A 19,727-nucleotide genomic window follows, 5' to 3' on the forward strand; every position below is an offset into this window, starting at 1 on the left:
TAATACATCATCTCTGACTGAAAAAAACGTCATGCTCCTATACAAAATCTTCGAGATAGAGTGCATTGAATCAGTGCGAAAAAAAGCGGAGCTTGTGTGAGAGTGAGCCATTTTATCTGACCAATATTGTCAACGTCAGCGAGTATTGGCATTAGATTATTATTATTTTCATTATTATTATTATCTAGTGGCATCAATAAAGCTTCAATAAAGCCGCAATGAGGTGTTGGAACTTTTATTCGCGGACACTGATTCTGAAGGGGAATATCTGCATTCAGAAGATGACAGTGATATTGAAAGTGAAAGTATAGCCCTACACCAAGCACAGAAGGTGAATCATTTGCCCAATGTAAATAAATGGTCCTTTGCCAAATGTCAGAGGTGTGAACAATGTTTGCCAGGGTCGGAGTGTTCATCGCGAAATTAGCAGGCATGTTTTTGTTGCGGGGACGAGGCGGGAGATTTTTACCGCGCTAGACATGTATATTTGTCTTCTGACCGCACCTCTCCGCAATCGCGGCGAAAGTATTGTAGTGGAGACTTTGTCTAATGCCACTGGGTAGGTTAGACGAGGTCGAAGTATTCATAGGACAGTTAGGAGGCAAGGTGGGAGTCGCAATGACACTGACAGTAGTCCGAGCTGTGCACACTCAGCGCGTGCGCGAGGCAGATCTGGCCGCGCTGCTCATAGCAGAAGCAGAGGCGATGTGACACGGGGCATAGCTTTTGAACTAATCAGGTCTTGTCTACTTGTGTTTGTGTGTCATATGAATAATATATATGTGCCCCATACATGGAATCAGAGTGCCTGCTGCATGTAGTAAATTGAAAATCCCAACCGCTACATACATTCGGTTTGTTTCTACCATTTATCAGTAATGATTTACACAGTTTGTTTACTGCTTACTATTTACCTGAGCATTCAGTATTGTGCAATATAGCACACAGAAGGTTAGGGACATTTTTTGGGGGAAAGAAGTGCTCCATTTTATCATTTAAACGTGACTTTTCATGAAAATTCTATAATTCAAGATGACCACCCCATATGACGTCATAATATGCAAATTAGATGGGAAAATAAAATCACTACATAAACATTGGGTCATCCTTAATATTTTTATAATTGACAGAAAGTCTCTATATTTTATAAATTTTAAGATATAGCCTTTTGAAATTAAGATGTCAAAATCGAACGTTTTAGGAAAAAACCTCTGGCGCCTAAAGGGTTAACCTCACAACATGTCAGTTTTGTACCTTGACAGACCGACGATAGGCAGTTTTTCCTCTAGATAACGGTTGCCATGTGTGTTTTCAGATGCATGACACAAGTATTTTCAACTGGACAAGACCTTAATTACCAGTTCGAGGTATAAATTCAGCAATCACAGGATTCTGGCCAAAAAACTGAACCATGTGTGAGTCAACAAACATGTCCCTTGAATGCATGCAACACTATATATTTCAGTAAACCGTCCCTTCGGATGATTCTTGTATTGCCAAATTATTATCACATTGTTACAGTCACACACCAAAAGCAACAGGCCACTACAAAACCCTGCGCCCACACTGGCCACATTTATGGAAAGTGGCCCACAAGCTTGTGGCCAGTTAAAGCTGGCCAGTTCCCATATGGTCTAGCAGTTAGGATTCCTGGTTTTCTCGTACGCAGCCAGGGGTTGACTCCAGTTTTTCCTCTAGATAAAGGTTGCCGTGTGTGTTTTCAAATGGATGACACGAGTATTTTCACTTGGACAAGAGCTTAATTACCAGTTTGAGGAATCAATTCTGCAATCACAGGAATCTGCCCAAATACACTGAACCCCCGGGTTGAGTGAAAAAACAGATTCCCTGAATGCATACAACACTATAATTCAGAAAACCGTCCTTTTGGATAATTCTTGTTTTGCCAAATTATTATCACATTGTTACAGTCAGAGAACTAAAGCAACAGGCCACTACAAGGTCCTGCGCCCACGCTGACCACATGTATGGAAAGTGCGCCAGAAGCCCATGGCCAGTTTAAAGTGTCCAAATCCCATATGGTCTAGCTGTTAGGATTCCTGGTTTTCACCCAGGCGGCCCGGGTTCAACTCCCGGTATGGGAATGCATGCTCCTTTTTGCTTCCCTCCTCAAAAATCCAGCAAATCTTCCTGCACCAGAAGTGACTTTTTGGCCAGCAGTAGAGCTACAGAACCCTGATATGTCGAGGTTCTGACTAGCCCTTAGCCCCTTCGATAGCTCAGCTGGTAGAGCGGAGGACTGTAGGTTGGAGTGTTGGCCATCCTTAGGTCGCTGGTTCAACTCCGGCTCGAAGGAGGTGTTTTTTTCATGTTCCCACCAATGTTTTGGCTTGGAGCTGGCTTTCTCACAGCTGTCAGCAGAGCTTGAATTCGCAGTCCACAATTGGAAGGCAAAAGAGCTTTCCCTGACCGGGAATCGAACCCGGGCCGCGGCGGTGAGAGCGCCGAATCCTTACCACTAGACCATCAGGGAGGGATGGTGGGCTGGAGGGCTCGTGGGCTGGTGGGCTGGTGGACTGGAGGGCTGGAGGGCTGGTAGTCTGTTCTCCTGATAACAAGGTGAGAATGAGCAGACATCAATGCTTGCCACCGTCACATCGAAAACCAACAAGTCTGTAACAATCGGGGGTCTTTACTTTTGGTGGGCCAGTGGCGCAATGGATAACGCGTCTGACTACGGATCAGAAGATTCTAGGTTCGACTCCTGGCTGGCTCGCTCTGTGCTTGTTTTTCTCCGGCTTATTTTGTTGTTGTGTTTTTTTTCTCCAAAGTCCAAAAGAAAAGGCAACTCTCTAGGCATTCTTCTATTTTTTCCAAAAAAAGGCACATTCTGCACACCCATTCCGATGTCTAGGGGAGACACGGACATGCTTTGGTATTGCCATTCGTCTCACAAAATGCAGGCTGGTGGGCCAGTTGATTCTAGAATGAACAATTTCATCGCTACTCTGTAACCGCTTTACTACTTTGAAGGGTGCAATGCCATGTGGTTTTGATGTCACAGGCTTGCCATTTTGAAGCCTTATCACTAATTGCCACCTGGACATTGAGAATAATTTGTAATCTGCATTAAACTGAACGAGCGAATAATCAGCAATTTTGCGGATTAAAAGTTGGTCTCACTTTCATTATTAACCTCACAACATGTCAGTTTTGTACCTTGACAGACCGACGACAGGCAGTTTTTCCTCTAGATAACGGTTGCCATGTGTGTTTTCAGATGCATGACACAAGTATTTTCACCTGGACAAGACCTTAATTACCAGTTCGAGGTATAAATTCAGCAATCACAGGATTCTGGCCAAAAAACTGAACCATGTGTGAGTCAACAAACATGTCCCTTGAATGCATGCAACACTATATATTTCAGTAAACCGTCCCTTCGGATGATTCTTGTATTGCCAAATTATTATCACATTGTTACAGTCACACACCAAAAGCAACAGGCCACTACAAAACCCTGCGCCCACACTGGCCACATTTATGGAAAGTGGCCCACAAGCTTGTGGCCAGTTAAAGCTGGCCAGTTCCCATATGGTCTAGCAGTTAGGATTCCTGGTTTTCTCGTACGCAGCCAGGGGTTGACTCCAGTTTTTCCTCTAGATAAAGGTTGCCGTGTGTGTTTTCAAATGGATGACACGAGTATTTTCACTTGGACAAGAGCTTAATTACCAGTTTGAGGAATCAATTCTGCAATCACAGGAATCTGCCCAAATACACTGAACCCCCGGGTTGAGTGAAAAAACAGATTCCCTGAATGCATACAACACTATATAATTCAGAAAACCGTCCTTTTGGATAATTCTTGTTTTGCCAAATTATTATCACATTGTTACAGTCACAGAACTAAAGCAACAGGCCACTACAAGGTCCTGCGCCCACGCTGACCACATGTATGGAAAGTGCGCCAGAAGCCCATGGCCAGTTTAAAGTGTCCAAATCTCATATGGTCTAGCGGTTAGGATTCCTGGTTTTCACCCAGGCGGCCCGGGTTCAACTCCCGGTATGGGAATGCATGCTCCTTTTTTCTTCCCTCCTCAAAAATCCAGCAAATCTTCCTGCACCAGAAGTGACTTTTTGGCCAGCAGTAGAGCTACAGAACCCTGATATGTCGAGGTTCTGACTAGCCCTTAGCCCCTTCGATAGCTCAGCTGGTAGAGCGGAGGACTGTAGGTTGGACTGTTGGCCATCCTTAGGTCGCTGGTTCAACTCCGGCTCGAAGGAGGTGTTTTTTTCATGTTCCCACCAATGAGCAGACATCAATGCTTGCCACCGTCACATCGAAAACCAACTTGTCTGTAACAATCGGGGGTCTTTACTATTGGTGGGCCAGTGGCGCAATGGATAACGCGTCTGACTACGGATCAGAAGATTCTAGGTTCGACTCCTGGCTGGCTCGCTCTGTGCTTGTTTTTCTCCGGCTTATTTTGTTGTTGTGTTTTTTTTCTCCAAAGTCCAAAAGAAAAGGCAACTCTCTAGGCATTCTTCTATTTTTTCCAAAAAAGGCACATTCTGCACACCCATTCCGATGTCTAGGGGAGACGCGGACATGCTTTGGTATTGCCATTCGTCTCACAAAATGCAGGCTGGTGGGCCAGTTGATTCTAGAATGAACAATTTCATCGCTACTCTGTAACCGCTTTACTACTTTGAAGGGTACAATGCCATGTGGTTTTGATGTCACAGGCTTGCCATTTTGAAGCCTTATCACTAATTGACACCTGGACATTGAGAATAATTTGTAATCTGCATTAAACTGAACGAGCGAATAATCAGCATATTAAAAATTGGTCTCACTTTCATTATTAACCCTCTTGGCGCCACGGTCGAGTTTACTCGACAAGATGCGGCACTGAATAAAACGGCCGATTTTGTCAAATAGGGTGTCAAATTTCATGCAACCTCCCCTGCACTAGATAGCAGACATATAATACATCATCTCTGACTGAAAAAAACGTCATGCTCCTATACAAAATCTTCGAGATAGAGTGCATTGAATCAGTGCGAAAAAAAGCGGAGCTTGTGTGAGAGTGAGCCATTTTATCTGACCAATATTGTCAACGTCAGCGAGTATTGGCATTAGATTATTATTATTTTCATTATTATTATTATCTAGTGGCATCAATAAAGCTTCAATAAAGCCGCAATGAGGTGTTGGAACTTTTATTCGCGGACACTGATTCTGAAGGGGAATATCTGCATTCAGAAGATGACGGTGATATTGAAAGTGAAAGTATAGCCCTACACCAAGCACAGAAGGTGAATCATTTGCCCAATGTAAATAAATGGTCCTTTGCCAAATGTCAGAGGTGTGAACAATGTTTGCCAGGGTCGGAGTGTTCATCGCGAAATTAGCAGGCATGTTTTTGTTGCGGGGACGAGGCGGGAGATTTTTACCGCGCTAGACATGTATATTTGTCTTCTGACCGCACCTCTCCGCAATCGCGGCGAAAGTATTGTAGTGGAGACTTTGTCTAATGCCACTGGGTAGGTTAGACGAGGTCGAAGTATTCATAGGACAGTTAGGAGGCAAGGTGGGAGTCGCAATGACACTGACAGTAGTCCGAGCTGTGCACACTCAGCGCGTGCGCGAGGCAGATCTGGCCGCGCTGCTCATAGCAGAAGCAGAGGCGATGTGACACGGGGCATAGCTTTTGAACTAATCAGGTCTTGTCTACTTGTGTTTGTGTGTCATATGAATAATATATATGTGCCCCATACATGGAATCAGAGTGCCTGCTGCATGTAGTAAATTGAAAATCCCAACCGCTACATACATTCGGTTTGTTTCTACCATTTATCAGTAATGATTTACACAGTTTGTTTACTGCTTACTATTTACCTGAGCATTCAGTATTGTGCAATATAGCACACAGAAGGTTAGGGACATTTTTTGGGGGAAAGAAGTGCTCCATTTTATCATTTAAACGTGACTTTTCATGAAAATTCTATAATTCAAGATGACCACCCCATATGACGTCATAATATGCAAATTAGATGGGAAAATAAAATCACTACATAAACATTGGGTCATCCTTAATATTTTTATAATTGACAGAAAGTCTCTATATTTTATAAATTTTAAGATATAGCCTTTTGAAATTAAGATGTCAAAATCGAACGTTTTAGGAAAAAACCTCTGGCGCCTAAAGGGTTAACCTCACAACATGTCAGTTTTGTACCTTGACAGACCGACGATAGGCAGTTTTTCCTCTAGATAACGGTTGCCATGTGTGTTTTCAGATGCATGACACAAGTATTTTCAACTGGACAAGACCTTAATTACCAGTTCGAGGTATAAATTCAGCAATCACAGGATTCTGGCCAAAAAACTGAACCATGTGTGAGTCAACAAACATGTCCCTTGAATGCATGCAACACTATATATTTCAGTAAACCGTCCCTTCGGATGATTCTTGTATTGCCAAATTATTATCACATTGTTACAGTCACACACCAAAAGCAACAGGCCACTACAAAACCCTGCGCCCACACTGGCCACATTTATGGAAAGTGGCCCACAAGCTTGTGGCCAGTTAAAGCTGGCCAGTTCCCATATGGTCTAGCAGTTAGGATTCCTGGTTTTCTCGTACGCAGCCAGGGGTTGACTCCAGTTTTTCCTCTAGATAAAGGTTGCCGTGTGTGTTTTCAAATGGATGACACGAGTATTTTCACTTGGACAAGAGCTTAATTACCAGTTTGAGGAATCAATTCTGCAATCACAGGAATCTGCCCAAATACACTGAACCCCCGGGTTGAGTGAAAAAACAGATTCCCTGAATGCATACAACACTATAATTCAGAAAACCGTCCTTTTGGATAATTCTTGTTTTGCCAAATTATTATCACATTGTTACAGTCACAGAACTAAAGCAACAGGCCACTACAAGGTCCTGCGCCCACGCTGACCACATGTATGGAAAGTGCGCCAGAAGCCCATGGCCAGTTTAAAGTGTCCAAATCCCATATGGTCTAGCTGTTAGGATTCCTGGTTTTCACCCAGGCGGCCCGGGTTCAACTCCCGGTATGGGAATGCATGCTCCTTTTTGCTCCCTCCTCAAAAATCCAGCAAATCTTCCTGCACCAGAAGTGACTTTTTGGCCAGCAGTAGAGCTACAGAACCCTGATATGTCGAGGTTCTGACTAGCCCTTAGCCCCTTCGATAGCTCAGCTGGTAGAGCGGAGGACTGTAGGTTGGAGTGTTGGCCATCCTTAGGTCGCTGGTTCAACTCCGGCTCGAAGGAGGTGTTTTTTTCATGTTCCCACCAATGTTTTGGCTTGGAGCTGGCTTTCTCACAGCTGTCAGCAGAGCTTGAATTCGCAGTCCACAATTGGAAGGCAAAAGAGCTTTCCCTGACCGGGAATCGAACCCGGGCCGCGGCGGTGAGAGCGCCGAATCCTAACCACTAGACCATCAGGGAGGGATGGTGGGCTGGAGGGCTCGTGGGCTGGTGGGCTGGTGGGCTGGAGGGCTGGAGGGCTGGTAGTCTGTTCTCCTGATAACAAGGTGAGAATGAGCAGACATCAATGCTTGCCACCGTCACATCGAAAACCAACAAGTCTGTAACAATCGGGGGTCTTTACTTTTGGTGGGCCAGTGGCGCAATGGATAACGCGTCTGACTACGGATCAGAAGATTCTAGGTTCGACTCCTGGCTGGCTCGCTCTGTGCTTGTTTTTCTCCGGCTTATTTTGTTGTTGTGTTTTTTTTCTCCAAAGTCCAAAAGAAAAGGCAACTCTCTAGGCATTCTTCTATTTTTTCCAAAAAAAGGCACATTCTGCACACCCATTCCGATGTCTAGGGGAGACACGGACATGCTTTGGTATTGCCATTCGTCTCACAAAATGCAGGCTGGTGGGCCAGTTGATTCTAGAATGAACAATTTCATCGCTACTCTGTAACCGCTTTACTACTTTGAAGGGTGCAATGCCATGTGGTTTTGATGTCACAGGCTTGCCATTTTGAAGCCTTATCACTAATTGCCACCTGGACATTGAGAATAATTTGTAATCTGCATTAAACTGAACGAGCGAATAATCAGCAATTTTGCGGATTAAAAATTGGTCTCACTTTCATTATTAACCTCACAACATGTCAGTTTTGTACCTTGACAGACCGACGACAGGCAGTTTTTCCTCTAGATAACGGTTGCCATGTGTGTTTTCAGATGCATGACACAAGTATTTTCACCTGGACAAGACCTTAATTACCATTTCGAGGTATAAATTCAGCAATCACAGGATTCTGGCCAAAAAACTGAACCATGTGTGAGTCAACAAACATGTCCCTTGAATGCATGCAACACTATATATTTCAGTAAACCGTCCCTTCGGATGATTCTTGTATTGCCAAATTATTATCACATTGTTACAGTCACACACCAAAAGCAACAGGCCACTACAAAACCCTGCGCCCACACTGGCCACATTTATGGAAAGTGGCCCACAAGCTTGTGGCCAGTTAAAGCTGGCCAGTTCCCATATGGTCTAGCAGTTAGGATTCCTGGTTTTCTTGTACGCAGCCAGGGGTTGACTCCAGTTTTTCCTCTAGATAAAGGTTGCCGTGTGTGTTTTCAAATGGATGACACGAGTATTTTCACTTGGACAAGAGCTTAATTACCAGTTTGAGGAATCAATTCTGCAATCACAGGAATCTGCCCAAATACACTGAACCCCCGGGTTGAGTGAAAAAACAGATTCCCTGAATGCATACAACACTATATAATTCAGAAAACCGTCCTTTTGCATAATTCTTGTTTTGCCAAATTATTATCACATTGTTACAGTCACAGAACTAAAGCAACAGGCCACTACAAGGTCCTGCGCCCACGCTGACCACATGTATGGAAAGTGCGCCAGAAGCCCATGGCCAGTTTAAAGTGTCCAAATCCCATATGGTCTAGCGGTTAGGATTCCTGGTTTTCACCCAGGCGGCCCGGGTTCAACTCCCGGTATGGGAATGCATGCTCCTTTTTGCTTCCCTCCTCAAAAATCCAGCAAATCTTCCTGCACCAGAAGTGACTTTTTGGCCAGCAGTAAAGCTACAGAACCCTGATATGTCGAGGTTCTGATCCAGCAAATCTTCCTGCACCAGAAGTGACTTTTTGGCCAGCAGTAGAGCTACAGAACCCTGATATGTCGAGGTTCTGACTAGCCCTTAGCCCCTTCGATAGCTCAGCTGGTAGAGCGGAGGACTGTAGGTTGGATTGTTGGCCATCCTTAGGTCGCTGGTTCAACTCCGGCTCGAAGGAGGTGTTTTTTTCATGTTCCCACCAATGTTTTGGCTTGGAGCTGGCTTTCTCACAGCTGTCAGCAGAGCTTGAATTCGCAGTCCACAATTGGAAGGCAAAAGAGCTTTCCCTGACCGGGAATCGAACCCGGGCCGCGGCGGTGAGAGCGCCGAATCCTAACCACTAGACCACCAGGGAGGGATGGTGGGCTGGAGGGCTCGTGGGCTGCTGGGCTGGTGGGCTGGTGGGCTGGAGGGCTGGTAGTCTGTTCTCCTGATAACAAGGTGAGAATGAGCAGACATCAATGCTTGCCACCGTCACATCGAAAACCAACAAGTCTGTAACAATCGGGGGTCTTTACTTTTGTTGGGCCAGTGGCGCAATGGATAACGCGTCTGACTACGGATCAGAAGATTCTAGGTTCGACTCCTGGCTGGCTCGCTCTGTGCTTGTTTTTCTCCGGCTTATTTTGTTGTTGTGTTTTTTTTTCTCCAAAGTCCAAAAGAAAAGGCAACTCTCTAGGCATTCTTCTATTATTTCCAAAAAAAGGCACATTCTGCACACCCATTCCGATGTCTAGGGGAGACACGGACATGCTTTGGTATTGCCATTCGTCTCACAAAATGCAGGCTGGTGGGCCAGTTGATTCTAGAAAGAACAATTTCATCGCTACTCTGTAACCGCTTTACTACTTTGAAGGGTGCAATGCCATGTGGTTTTGATGTCACAGGCTTGCCATTTTGAAGCCTTATCACTAATTGCCACCTGGACATTGAGAGTAATTTGTAATCTGCATTAAACTGAACGAGCGAATAATCAGCAATTTTGCGGATTAAAAATTGGTCTCACTTTCATTATTAACCTCACAACATGTCAGTTTTGTACCTTGACAGACCGACGATAGGCAGTTTTTCCTCTAGATAACGGTTGCCATGTGTGTTTTCAGATGCATGACACAAGTATTTTCACCCGGACAAGACCTTAATTACCAGTTCGAGGTATAAATTCAGCAATCACAGGATTCTGGCCAAAAAACTGAACCATGTGTGAGTCAACAAACATGTCCCTTGAATGCATGCAACACTATATATTTCAGTAAACCGTCCCTTCGGATGATTCTTGTATTGCCAAATTATTATCACATTGTTACAGTCACACACCAAAAGCAACAGGCCACTACAAAACCCTGCGCCCACACTGGCCACATTTATGGAAAGTGGCCCACAAGCTTGTGGCCAGTTAAAGCTGGCCAGTTCCCATATGGTCTAGCAGTTAGGATTCCTGGTTTTCTCGTACGCAGCCAGGGGTTGACTCCAGTTTTTCCTCTAGATAAAGGTTGCCGTGTGTGTTTTCAAATGGATGACACGAGTATTTTCACTTGGACAAGAGCTTAATTACCAGTTTGAGGAATCAATTCTGCAATCACAGGAATCTGCCCAAATACACTGAACCCCCGGGTTGAGTGAAAAAACAGATTCCCTGAATGCATACAACACTATATAATTCAGAAAACCGTCCATCTGGATAATTCTTGTTTTGCCAAATTATTATCACATTGTTACAGTCACAGAACTAAAGCAACAGGCCACTACAAGGTCCTGCGCCCACGCTGACCACATGTATGGAAAGTGCGCCAGAAGCCCATGGCCAGTTTAAAGTGTCCAGATCCCATATGGTCTAGCGGTTAGGATTCCTGGTTTTCACCCAGGCGGCCCGGGTTCAACTCCCGGTATGGGAATGCATGCTCCTTTTTGCTTCCCTCCTCAAAAATCCAGCAAATCTTTCTGCACCAGAAGTGACTTTTTGGCCAGCAGTAGAGCTACAGAACCCTGATATGTCGAGGTTCTGACTAGCCCTTAGCCCCTTCGATAGCTCAGCTGGTAGAGCGGAGGACTGTAGGTTGGAGTGTTGGCCATCCTTAGGTCGCTGGTTCAACTCCGGCTCGAAGGAGGTGTTTTTTTCATGTTCCCACCAATGTTTTGGCTTGGAGCTGGCTTTCTCACAGCTGTCAGCAGAGCTTGAATTCGCAGTCCACAATTGGAAGGCAAAAGAGCTTTCCCTGACCGGGAATCGAACCCGGGCCGCGGCGGTGAGAGCGCCGAATCCTAACCACTAGACCACCAGGGAGGGATGGTGGGCTGGAGGGCTCGTGGGCTGCTGGGCTGGTGGGCTGGTGGGCTGGAGGGCTGGTAGTCTGTTCTCCTGATAACAAGGTGAGAATGAGCAGACATCAATGCTTGCCACCGTCACATCGAAAACCAACAAGTCTGTAACAATCGGGGGTCTTTACTTTTGTTGGGCCAGTGGCGCAATGGATAACGCGTCTGACTACGGATCAGAAGATTCTAGGTTCGACTCCTGGCTGGCTCGCTCTGTGCTTGTTTTTCTCCGGCTTATTTTGTTGTTGTGTTTTTTTTTCTCCAAAGTCCAAAAGAAAAGGCAACTCTCTAGGCATTCTTCTATTATTTCCAAAAAAAGGCACATTCTGCACACCCATTCCGATGTCTAGGGGAGACACGGACATGCTTTGGTATTGCCATTCGTCTCACAAAATGCAGGCTGGTGGGCCAGTTGATTCTAGAAAGAACAATTTCATCGCTACTCTGTAACCGCTTTACTACTTTGAAGGGTGCAATGCCATGTGGTTTTGATGTCACAGGCTTGCCATTTTGAAGCCTTATCACTAATTGCCACCTGGACATTGAGAGTAATTTGTAATCTGCATTAAACTGAACGAGCGAATAATCAGCAATTTTGCGGATTAAAAATTGGTCTCACTTTCATTATTAACCTCACAACATGTCAGTTTTGTACCTTGACAGACCGACGATAGGCAGTTTTTCCTCTAGATAACGGTTGCCATGTGTGTTTTCAGATGCATGACACAAGTATTTTCACCCGGACAAGACCTTAATTACCAGTTCGAGGTATAAATTCAGCAATCACAGGATTCTGGCCAAAAAACTGAACCATGTGTGAGTCAACAAACATGTCCCTTGAATGCATGCAACACTATATATTTCAGTAAACCGTCCCTTCGGATGATTCTTGTATTGCCAAATTATTATCACATTGTTACAGTCACACACCAAAAGCAACAGGCCACTACAAAACCCTGCGCCCACACTGGCCACATTTATGGAAAGTGGCCCACAAGCTTGTGGCCAGTTAAAGCTGGCCAGTTCCCATATGGTCTAGCAGTTAGGATTCCTGGTTTTCTCGTACGCAGCCAGGGGTTGACTCCAGTTTTTCCTCTAGATAAAGGTTGCCGTGTGTGTTTTCAAATGGATGACACGAGTATTTTCACTTGGACAAGAGCTTAATTACCAGTTTGAGGAATCAATTCTGCAATCACAGGAATCTGCCCAAATACACTGAACCCCCGGGTTGAGTGAAAAAACAGATTCCCTGAATGCATACAACACTATATAATTCAGAAAACCGTCCATCTGGATAATTCTTGTTTTGCCAAATTATTATCACATTGTTACAGTCACAGAACTAAAGCAACAGGCCACTACAAGGTCCTGCGCCCACGCTGACCACATGTATGGAAAGTGCGCCAGAAGCCCATGGCCAGTTTAAAGTGTCCAGATCCCATATGGTCTAGCGGTTAGGATTCCTGGTTTTCACCCAGGCGGCCCGGGTTCAACTCCCGGTATGGGAATGCATGCTCCTTTTTGCTTCCCTCCTCAAAAATCCAGCAAATCTTTCTGCACCAGAAGTGACTTTTTGGCCAGCAGTAGAGCTACAGAACCCTGATATGTCGAGGTTCTGACTAGCCCTTAGCCCCTTCGATAGCTCAGCTGGTAGAGCGGAGGACTGTAGGTTGGAGTGTTGGCCATCCTTAGGTCGCTGGTTCAACTCCGGCTCGAAGGAGGTGTTTTTTTCATGTTCCCACCAATGTTTTGGCTTGGAGCTGGCTTTCTCACAGCTGTCAGCAGAGCTTGAATTCGCAGTCCACAATTGGAAGGCAAAAGAGCTTTCCCTGACCGGGAATCGAACCCGGGCCGCGGCGGTGAGAGCGCCGAATCCTAACCACTAGACCACCAGGGAGGGATGGTGGGCTGGAGGGCTCGTGGGCTGCTGGGCTGGTGGGCTGGAGGGCTGGAGGGCTGGAGGGCTGGTAGTCTGTTCTCCTGATAACAAGGTGAGAATGAGCAGACATCAATGCTTGCCACCGTCACATCGAAAACCAACAAGTCTGTAACAATCGGGGGTCTTTACTTTTGGTGGGCCAGTTGCGCAATGGATAACGCGTCTGACTACCGATCAGAAGATTCTAGGTTCGACTCCTGGCTGGCTCGCTCTGTGCTTGTTTTTCTCCGGCTTATTTTGTTGTTGTGTTTTTTTTCTCCAAAGTCCAAAAGAAAAGGCAACTCTCTAGGCATTCTTCTATTTTTTCCAAAAAAAGGCACATTCTGCACACCCATTCCGATGTCTAGGGGAGACGCGGACATGCTTTGGTATTGCCATTCGTCTCACAAAATGCAGGCTGGTGGGCCAGTTGATTCTAGAATGAACAATTTCATCGCTACTCTGTAACCGCTTTACTACTTTGAAGGGTACAATGCCATGTGGTTTTGATGTCACAGGCTTGCCATTTTGAAGCCTTATCACTAATTGACACCTGGACATTGAGAATAATTTGTAATCTGCATTAAACTGAACGAGCGAATAATCAGCATATTAAAAATTGGTCTCACTTTCATTATTAACCTCACAACATGTCAGTTTTGTACCTTGACAGACCGACGATAGGCAGTTTTTCCTCTAGATAACGGTTGCCATGTGTGTTTTCAGATGCATGACACAAGTATTTTCAACTGGACAAGACCTTAATTACCAGTTCGAGGTATAAATTCAGCAATCACAGGATTCTGGCCAAAAAACTGAACCATGTGTGAGTCAACAAACATGTCCCTTGAATGCATGCAACACTATATATTTCAGTAAACCGTCCCTTCGGATGATTCTTGTATTGCCAAATTATTATCACATTGTTACAGTCACACACCAAAAGCAACAGGCCACTACAAAACCCTGCGCCCACACTGGCCACATGTATGGAAAGTGGCCCACAAGCTTGTGGCCAGTTAAAGCTGGCCAGTTCCCATATGGTCTAGCAGTTAGGATTCCTGGTTTTCTCGTACGCAGCCAGGGGTTGACTCCAGTTTTTCCTCTAGATAAAGGTTGCCGTGTGTGTTTTCAAATGGATGACACGAGTATTTTCACTTGGACAAGAGCTTAATTACCAGTTTGAGGAATCAATTCTGCAATCACAGGAATCTGCCCAAATACACTGAACCCCCGGGTTGAGTGAAAAAACAGATTCCCTGAATGCATACAACACTATAATTCAGAAAACCGTCCTTTTGGATAATTCTTGTTTTGCCAAATTATTATCACATTGTTACAGTCACAGAACTAAAGCAACAGGCCACTACAAGGTCCTGCGCCCACGCTGACCACATGTATGGAAAGTGCGCCAGAAGCCCATGGCCAGTTTAAAGTGTCCAAATCCCATATGGTCTAGCTGTTAGGATTCCTGGTTTTCACCCAGGCGGCCCGGGTTCAACTCCCGGTATGGGAATGCATGCTCCTTTTTGCTTCCCTCCTCAAAAATCCAGCAAATCTTCCTGCACCAGAAGTGACTTTTTGGCCAGCAGTAGAGCTACAGAACCCTGATATGTCGAGGTTCTGACTAGCCCTTAGCCCCTTCGATAGCTCAGCTGGTAGAGCGGAGGACTGTAGGTTGGAGTGTTGGCCATCCTTAGGTCGCTGGTTCAACTCCGGCTCGAAGGAGGTGTTTTTTTCATGTTCCCACCAATGTTTTGGCTTGGAGCTGGCTTTCTCACAGCTGTCAGCAGAGCTTGAATTCGCAGTCCACAATTGGAAGGCAAAAGAGCTTTCCCTGACCGGGAATCGAACCCGGGCCGCGGCGGTGAGAGCGCCGAATCCTAACCACTAGACCATCAGGGAGGGATGGTGGGCTGGAGGGCTCGTGGGCTGGTGGGCTGGTGGGCTGGAGGGCTCGTGGGCTGGTGGGCTGGTGGGCTGGAGGGCTGGAGGGCTGGTAGTCTGTTCTCCTGATAACAAGGTGAGAATGAGCAGACATCAATGCTTGCCACCGTCACATCGAAAACCAACAAGTCTGTAACAATCGGGGGTCTTTACTTTTGGTGGGCCAGTGGCGCAATGGATAACGCGTCTGACTACGGATCAGAAGATTCTAGGTTCGACTCCTGGCTGGCTCGCTCTGTGCTTGTTTTTCTCCGGCTTATTTTGTTGTTGTGTTTTTTTTCTCCAAAGTCCAAAAGAAAAGGCAACTCTCTAGGCATTCTTCTATTTTTTCCAAAAAAAGGCACATTCTGCACACCCATTCCGATGTCTAGGGGAGACACGGACATGCTTTGGTATTGCCATTCGTCTCACAAAATGCAGGCTGGTGGGCCAGTTGATTCTAGAATGAACAATTTCATCGCTACTCTGTAACCGCTTTACTACTTTGAAGGGTGCAATGCCATGTGGTTTTGATGTCACAGGCTTGCCATTTTGAAGCCTTATCACTAATTGCCACCTGGACATTGAGAATAATTTGTAATCTGCATTAAACTGAACGAGCGAATAATCAGCAATTTTGCGGATTAAAAATTGGTCTCACTTTCATTATTAACCTCACAACATGTCAGTTTTGTACCTTGACAGACCGACGATAGGCAGTTTTTCCTCTAGATAACGGTTGCCATGTGTGTTTTCAGATGCATGACACAAGTATTTTCACCTGGACAAGACCTTAATTACCAGTTCGAGGTATAAATTCAGCAATCACAGGATTCTGGCCAAAAAACTGAACCATGTGCGAGTCAACAAACATGTCCCTTGAATGCATGCAACACTATATATTTCAGTAAACCGTCCCTTCGGATGATTCTTGTATTGCCAAATTATTATCACATTGTTACAGTCACACACCAAAAGCAACAGGCCACTACAAAACCCTGCGCCCACACTGGCCACATTTATGGAAAGTGGCCCACAAGCTTGTGGCCAGTTAAAGCTGGCCAGTTCCCATATGGTCTAGCAGTTAGGATTCCTGGTTTTCTCGTACGCAGCCAGGGGTTGACTCCAGTTTTTCCTCTAGATAAAGGTTGCCGTGTGTGTTTTCAAATGGATGACACGAGTATTTTCACTTGGACAAGAGCTTAATTACCAGTTTGAGGAATCAATTCTGCAATCACAGGAATCTGCCCAAATACACTGAACCCCCGGGTTGAGTGAAAAAACAGATTCCCTGAATGCATACAACACTATATAATTCAGAAAACCGTCCTTTTGCATAATTCTTGTTTTGCCAAATTATTATCACATTGTTACAGTCACAGAACTAAAGCAACAGGCCACTACAAGGTCCTGCGCCCACGCTGACCACATGTATGGAAAGTGCGCCAGAAGCCCATGGCCAGTTTAAAGTGTCCAAATCCCATATGGTCTAGCGGTTAGGATTCCTGGTTTTCACCCAGGCGGCCCGGGTTCAACTCCCGGTATGGGAATGCATGCTCCTTTTTGCTTCCCTCCTCAAAAATCCAGCAAATCTTCCTGCACCAGAAGTGACTTTTTGGCCAGCAGTAAAGCTACAGAACCCTGATATGTCGAGGTTCTGACTAGCCCTTAGCCCCTTCGATAGCTCAGCTGGTAGAGCGGAGGACTGTAGGTTGGAGTGTTGGCCATCCTTAGGTCGCTGGTTCAACTCCGGCTCGAAGGAGGTGTTTTTTTCATGTTCCCACCAATGTTTTGGCTTGGAGCTGGCTTTCTCACAGCTGTCAGCAGAGCTTGAATTCGCAGTCCACAATTGGAAGGCAAAAGAGCTTTCCCTGACCGGGAATCGAACCCGGGCCGCGGCGGTGAGAGCGCCGAATCCTAACCACTAGACCACCAGGGAGGGATGGTGGGCTGGAGGGCTGGTGGGCTGGTGGGCTGGAGGGCTGGTAGTCTGTTCTCCTGATAACAAGGTGAGAATGAGCAGACATCAATGCTTGCCACCGTCACTTCGAAAACCAACAAGTCTGTAACAATCGGGGGTCTTTACTATTGGTGGGCCAGTGGCGCAATGGATAACGCGTCTGACTACGGATCAGAAGATTCTAGGTTCGACTCCTGGCTGGCTCGCTCTGTGCTTGTTTTTCTCCGGCTTATTTTGTTGTTGTGTTTTTTTTCTCCAAAGTCCAAAAGAAAAGGCAACTCTCTAGGCATTCTTCTATTTTTTCCAAAAAAAGGCACATTCTGCACACCCATTCCGATGTCTAGGGGAGACACGGACATGCTTTGGTATTGCCACTCGTCTCACAAAATGCAGGCTGGTGGGCCAGTTGATTCTAGAAAGAACAATTTCAACGCTACTCTGTAACCGCTTTACTACTCTGAAGGGTGCAATGCCATGTGGTTTTGATGTCACAGGCTTGCCATTTTGAAGCCTTATCACTAATTGCCACCTGGACATTGAGAATAATTTGTAATCTGCATTAAACTGAACGAGCGAATAATCAGCAATTTTGCGGATTAAAAATTGGTCTCACTTTCATTATTAACCTCACAACATGTCAGTTTTGTACCTTGACAGACCGACGATAGGCAGTTTTTCCTCTAGATAACGGTTGCCATGTGTGTTTTCAGATGCATGACACAAGTATTTTCACCTGGACAAGACCTTAATTACCAGTTCGAGGTATAAATTCAGCAATCACAGGATTCTGGCCAAAAAACTGAACCATGTGTGAGTCAACAAACATGTCCCTTGAATGCATGCAACACTATATATTTCAGTAAACCGTCCCTTCGGATGATTCTTGTATTGCCAAATTATTATCACATTGTTACAGTCACACACCAAAAGCAACAGGCCACTACAAAACCCTGCGCCCACACTGGCCACATTTATGGAAAGTGGCCCACAAGCTTGTGGCCAGTTAAAGCTGGCCAGTTCCCATATGGTCTAGCAGTTAGGATTCCTGGTTTTCTCGTACGCAGCCAGGGGTTGACTCCAGTTTTTCCTCTAGATAAAGGTTGCCGTGTGTGTTTTCAAATGGATGACACGAGTATTTTCACTTGGACAAGAGCTTAATTACCAGTTTGAGGAATCAATTCTGCAATCACAGGAATCTGCCCAAATACACTGAACCCCCGGGTTGAGTGAAAAAACAGATTCCCTGAATGCATACAACACTATATAATTCAGAAAACCGTCCTTTTGCATAATTCTTGTTTTGCCAAATTATTATCACATTGTTACAGTCACAGAAGTAAAGCAACAGGCCACTACAAGGTCCTGCGCCCACGCTGACCACATGTATGGAAAGTGCGCCAGAAGCCCATGGCCAGTTTAAAGTGTCCAAATCCCATATGGTCTAGCGGTTAGGATTCCTGGTTTTCACCCAGGCGGCCCGGGTTCAACTCCCGGTATGGGAATACATGCTCCTTTTTGCTTCCCTCCTCAAAAATCCAGCAAATCTTCCTGCACCAGAAGTGACTTTTTGGCCAGCAGTAGAGCTACAGAACCCTGATATGTCGAGGTTCTGACTAGCCCTTAGCCCCTTCGATAGCTCAGCTGGTAGAGCGGAGGACTGTAGGTTGGAGTGTTGGCCATCCTTAGGTCGCTGGTTCAACTCCGGCTCGAAGGAGGTGTTTTTTTCATGTTCCCACCAATGTTTTGGCTTGGAGCTGGCTTTCTCACAGCTGTCAGCAGAGCTTGAATTCGCAGTCCACAATTGGAAGGCAAAAGAGCTTTCCCTGACCGGGAATCGAACCCGGGCCGCGGCGGTGAGAGCGCCGAATCCTACCACTAGACCACCAGGGAGGGATGGTGGGCTGGAGGGCTGGAGGGCTGGAGGGCTGGTGGGCTGGAGGGCTGGTAGTCTGTTCTCCTGATAACAAGGTGAGAATGAGCAGACATCAATGCTTGCCACCGTCACATCGAAAACCAACAAGTCTGTAAAAATCGGGGGTCTTTACTATTGGTGGGCCAGTGGCGCAATGGATAACGCGTCTGACTACGGATCAGAAGATTCTAGGTTCTACTCCTGGCTGGCTCGCTCTGTGCTTGTTTTTCTCCGGCTTATTTTGTTGTTGTGTTTTTTTTCTCCAAAGTCCAAAAGAAAAGGCAACTCTCTAGGCATTCTTCTATTTTTTCCAAAAAAAGGCACATTCTGCACACCCATTCCGATGTCTAGGGGAGACACGGACATGCTTTGGTATTGCCACTCGTCTCACAAAATGCAGGCTGGTGGGCCAGTTGATTCTAGAAAGAACAATTTCAACGCTACTCTGTAACCGCTTTACTACTTTGAAGGGTGCAATGCCATGTGGTTTTGATGTCACAGGCTTGCCATTTTGAAGCCTTATCACTAATTGCCACCTGGACATTGAGAATAATTTGTAATCTGCATTAAACTGAACGAGCGAATAATCAGCAATTTTGCG

General features: G+C 45.6%; 21 non-coding genes across 21 annotated transcripts; 13 read left to right on the forward strand and 8 right to left on the reverse strand.

Moving 5' to 3' along the window:
* Window positions 1-2,422: 2,422 nt before the first annotated feature.
* Window positions 2,423-2,494, reverse strand: trnae-cuc (transfer RNA glutamic acid (anticodon CUC)). Its single transcript has one exon. It is a non-coding gene; the product is annotated as a tRNA-Glu (tRNA).
* A 170-nt stretch (window positions 2,495-2,664) lies between these two features.
* trnar-acg (transfer RNA arginine (anticodon ACG)) lies at window positions 2,665-2,737 on the forward strand. The gene has a single exon. It is a non-coding gene; the product is annotated as a tRNA-Arg (tRNA).
* A 1,610-nt stretch (window positions 2,738-4,347) lies between these two features.
* trnar-acg (transfer RNA arginine (anticodon ACG)) lies at window positions 4,348-4,420 on the forward strand. Its single transcript has one exon. It is a non-coding gene; the product is annotated as a tRNA-Arg (tRNA).
* A 2,950-nt stretch (window positions 4,421-7,370) lies between these two features.
* Window positions 7,371-7,442, reverse strand: trnae-cuc (transfer RNA glutamic acid (anticodon CUC)). Its single transcript has one exon. It is a non-coding gene; the product is annotated as a tRNA-Glu (tRNA).
* A 170-nt stretch (window positions 7,443-7,612) lies between these two features.
* On the forward strand, window positions 7,613-7,685 carry trnar-acg (transfer RNA arginine (anticodon ACG)). Its single transcript has one exon. It is a non-coding gene; the product is annotated as a tRNA-Arg (tRNA).
* A 1,224-nt stretch (window positions 7,686-8,909) lies between these two features.
* Window positions 8,910-8,981, forward strand: trnae-uuc (transfer RNA glutamic acid (anticodon UUC)). Its single transcript has one exon. It is a non-coding gene; the product is annotated as a tRNA-Glu (tRNA).
* Window positions 8,982-9,377: 396 nt separating this feature from the next.
* Window positions 9,378-9,449, reverse strand: trnae-cuc (transfer RNA glutamic acid (anticodon CUC)). Its single transcript has one exon. It is a non-coding gene; the product is annotated as a tRNA-Glu (tRNA).
* A 170-nt stretch (window positions 9,450-9,619) lies between these two features.
* Window positions 9,620-9,692, forward strand: trnar-acg (transfer RNA arginine (anticodon ACG)). Its single transcript has one exon. It is a non-coding gene; the product is annotated as a tRNA-Arg (tRNA).
* A 1,225-nt stretch (window positions 9,693-10,917) lies between these two features.
* On the forward strand, window positions 10,918-10,989 carry trnae-uuc (transfer RNA glutamic acid (anticodon UUC)). Its single transcript has one exon. It is a non-coding gene; the product is annotated as a tRNA-Glu (tRNA).
* Window positions 10,990-11,306: 317 nt separating this feature from the next.
* trnae-cuc (transfer RNA glutamic acid (anticodon CUC)) lies at window positions 11,307-11,378 on the reverse strand. The gene has a single exon. It is a non-coding gene; the product is annotated as a tRNA-Glu (tRNA).
* A 170-nt stretch (window positions 11,379-11,548) lies between these two features.
* Window positions 11,549-11,621, forward strand: trnar-acg (transfer RNA arginine (anticodon ACG)). The gene has a single exon. It is a non-coding gene; the product is annotated as a tRNA-Arg (tRNA).
* A 1,225-nt stretch (window positions 11,622-12,846) lies between these two features.
* On the forward strand, window positions 12,847-12,918 carry trnae-uuc (transfer RNA glutamic acid (anticodon UUC)). The gene has a single exon. It is a non-coding gene; the product is annotated as a tRNA-Glu (tRNA).
* A 317-nt stretch (window positions 12,919-13,235) lies between these two features.
* Window positions 13,236-13,307, reverse strand: trnae-cuc (transfer RNA glutamic acid (anticodon CUC)). The gene has a single exon. It is a non-coding gene; the product is annotated as a tRNA-Glu (tRNA).
* Window positions 13,308-13,485: 178 nt separating this feature from the next.
* Window positions 13,486-13,558, forward strand: trnag-acc (transfer RNA glycine (anticodon ACC)). The gene has a single exon. It is a non-coding gene; the product is annotated as a tRNA-Gly (tRNA).
* Window positions 13,559-15,161: 1,603 nt separating this feature from the next.
* Window positions 15,162-15,233, reverse strand: trnae-cuc (transfer RNA glutamic acid (anticodon CUC)). The gene has a single exon. It is a non-coding gene; the product is annotated as a tRNA-Glu (tRNA).
* Window positions 15,234-15,435: 202 nt separating this feature from the next.
* Window positions 15,436-15,508, forward strand: trnar-acg (transfer RNA arginine (anticodon ACG)). The gene has a single exon. It is a non-coding gene; the product is annotated as a tRNA-Arg (tRNA).
* Window positions 15,509-16,732: 1,224 nt separating this feature from the next.
* On the forward strand, window positions 16,733-16,804 carry trnae-uuc (transfer RNA glutamic acid (anticodon UUC)). The gene has a single exon. It is a non-coding gene; the product is annotated as a tRNA-Glu (tRNA).
* A 317-nt stretch (window positions 16,805-17,121) lies between these two features.
* On the reverse strand, window positions 17,122-17,193 carry trnae-cuc (transfer RNA glutamic acid (anticodon CUC)). Its single transcript has one exon. It is a non-coding gene; the product is annotated as a tRNA-Glu (tRNA).
* Window positions 17,194-17,347: 154 nt separating this feature from the next.
* On the forward strand, window positions 17,348-17,420 carry trnar-acg (transfer RNA arginine (anticodon ACG)). Its single transcript has one exon. It is a non-coding gene; the product is annotated as a tRNA-Arg (tRNA).
* Window positions 17,421-18,644: 1,224 nt separating this feature from the next.
* Window positions 18,645-18,716, forward strand: trnae-uuc (transfer RNA glutamic acid (anticodon UUC)). The gene has a single exon. It is a non-coding gene; the product is annotated as a tRNA-Glu (tRNA).
* A 317-nt stretch (window positions 18,717-19,033) lies between these two features.
* Window positions 19,034-19,104, reverse strand: trnae-cuc (transfer RNA glutamic acid (anticodon CUC)). Its single transcript has one exon. It is a non-coding gene; the product is annotated as a tRNA-Glu (tRNA).
* Between the last annotated feature and the right edge of the window lie 623 nt (window positions 19,105-19,727).

Source organism: Carassius gibelio, chromosome A11, assembly GCF_023724105.1.
Source record: "Carassius gibelio isolate Cgi1373 ecotype wild population from Czech Republic chromosome A11, carGib1.2-hapl.c, whole genome shotgun sequence".
Taxonomy (NCBI): domain Eukaryota; kingdom Metazoa; phylum Chordata; class Actinopteri; order Cypriniformes; family Cyprinidae; genus Carassius; species Carassius gibelio.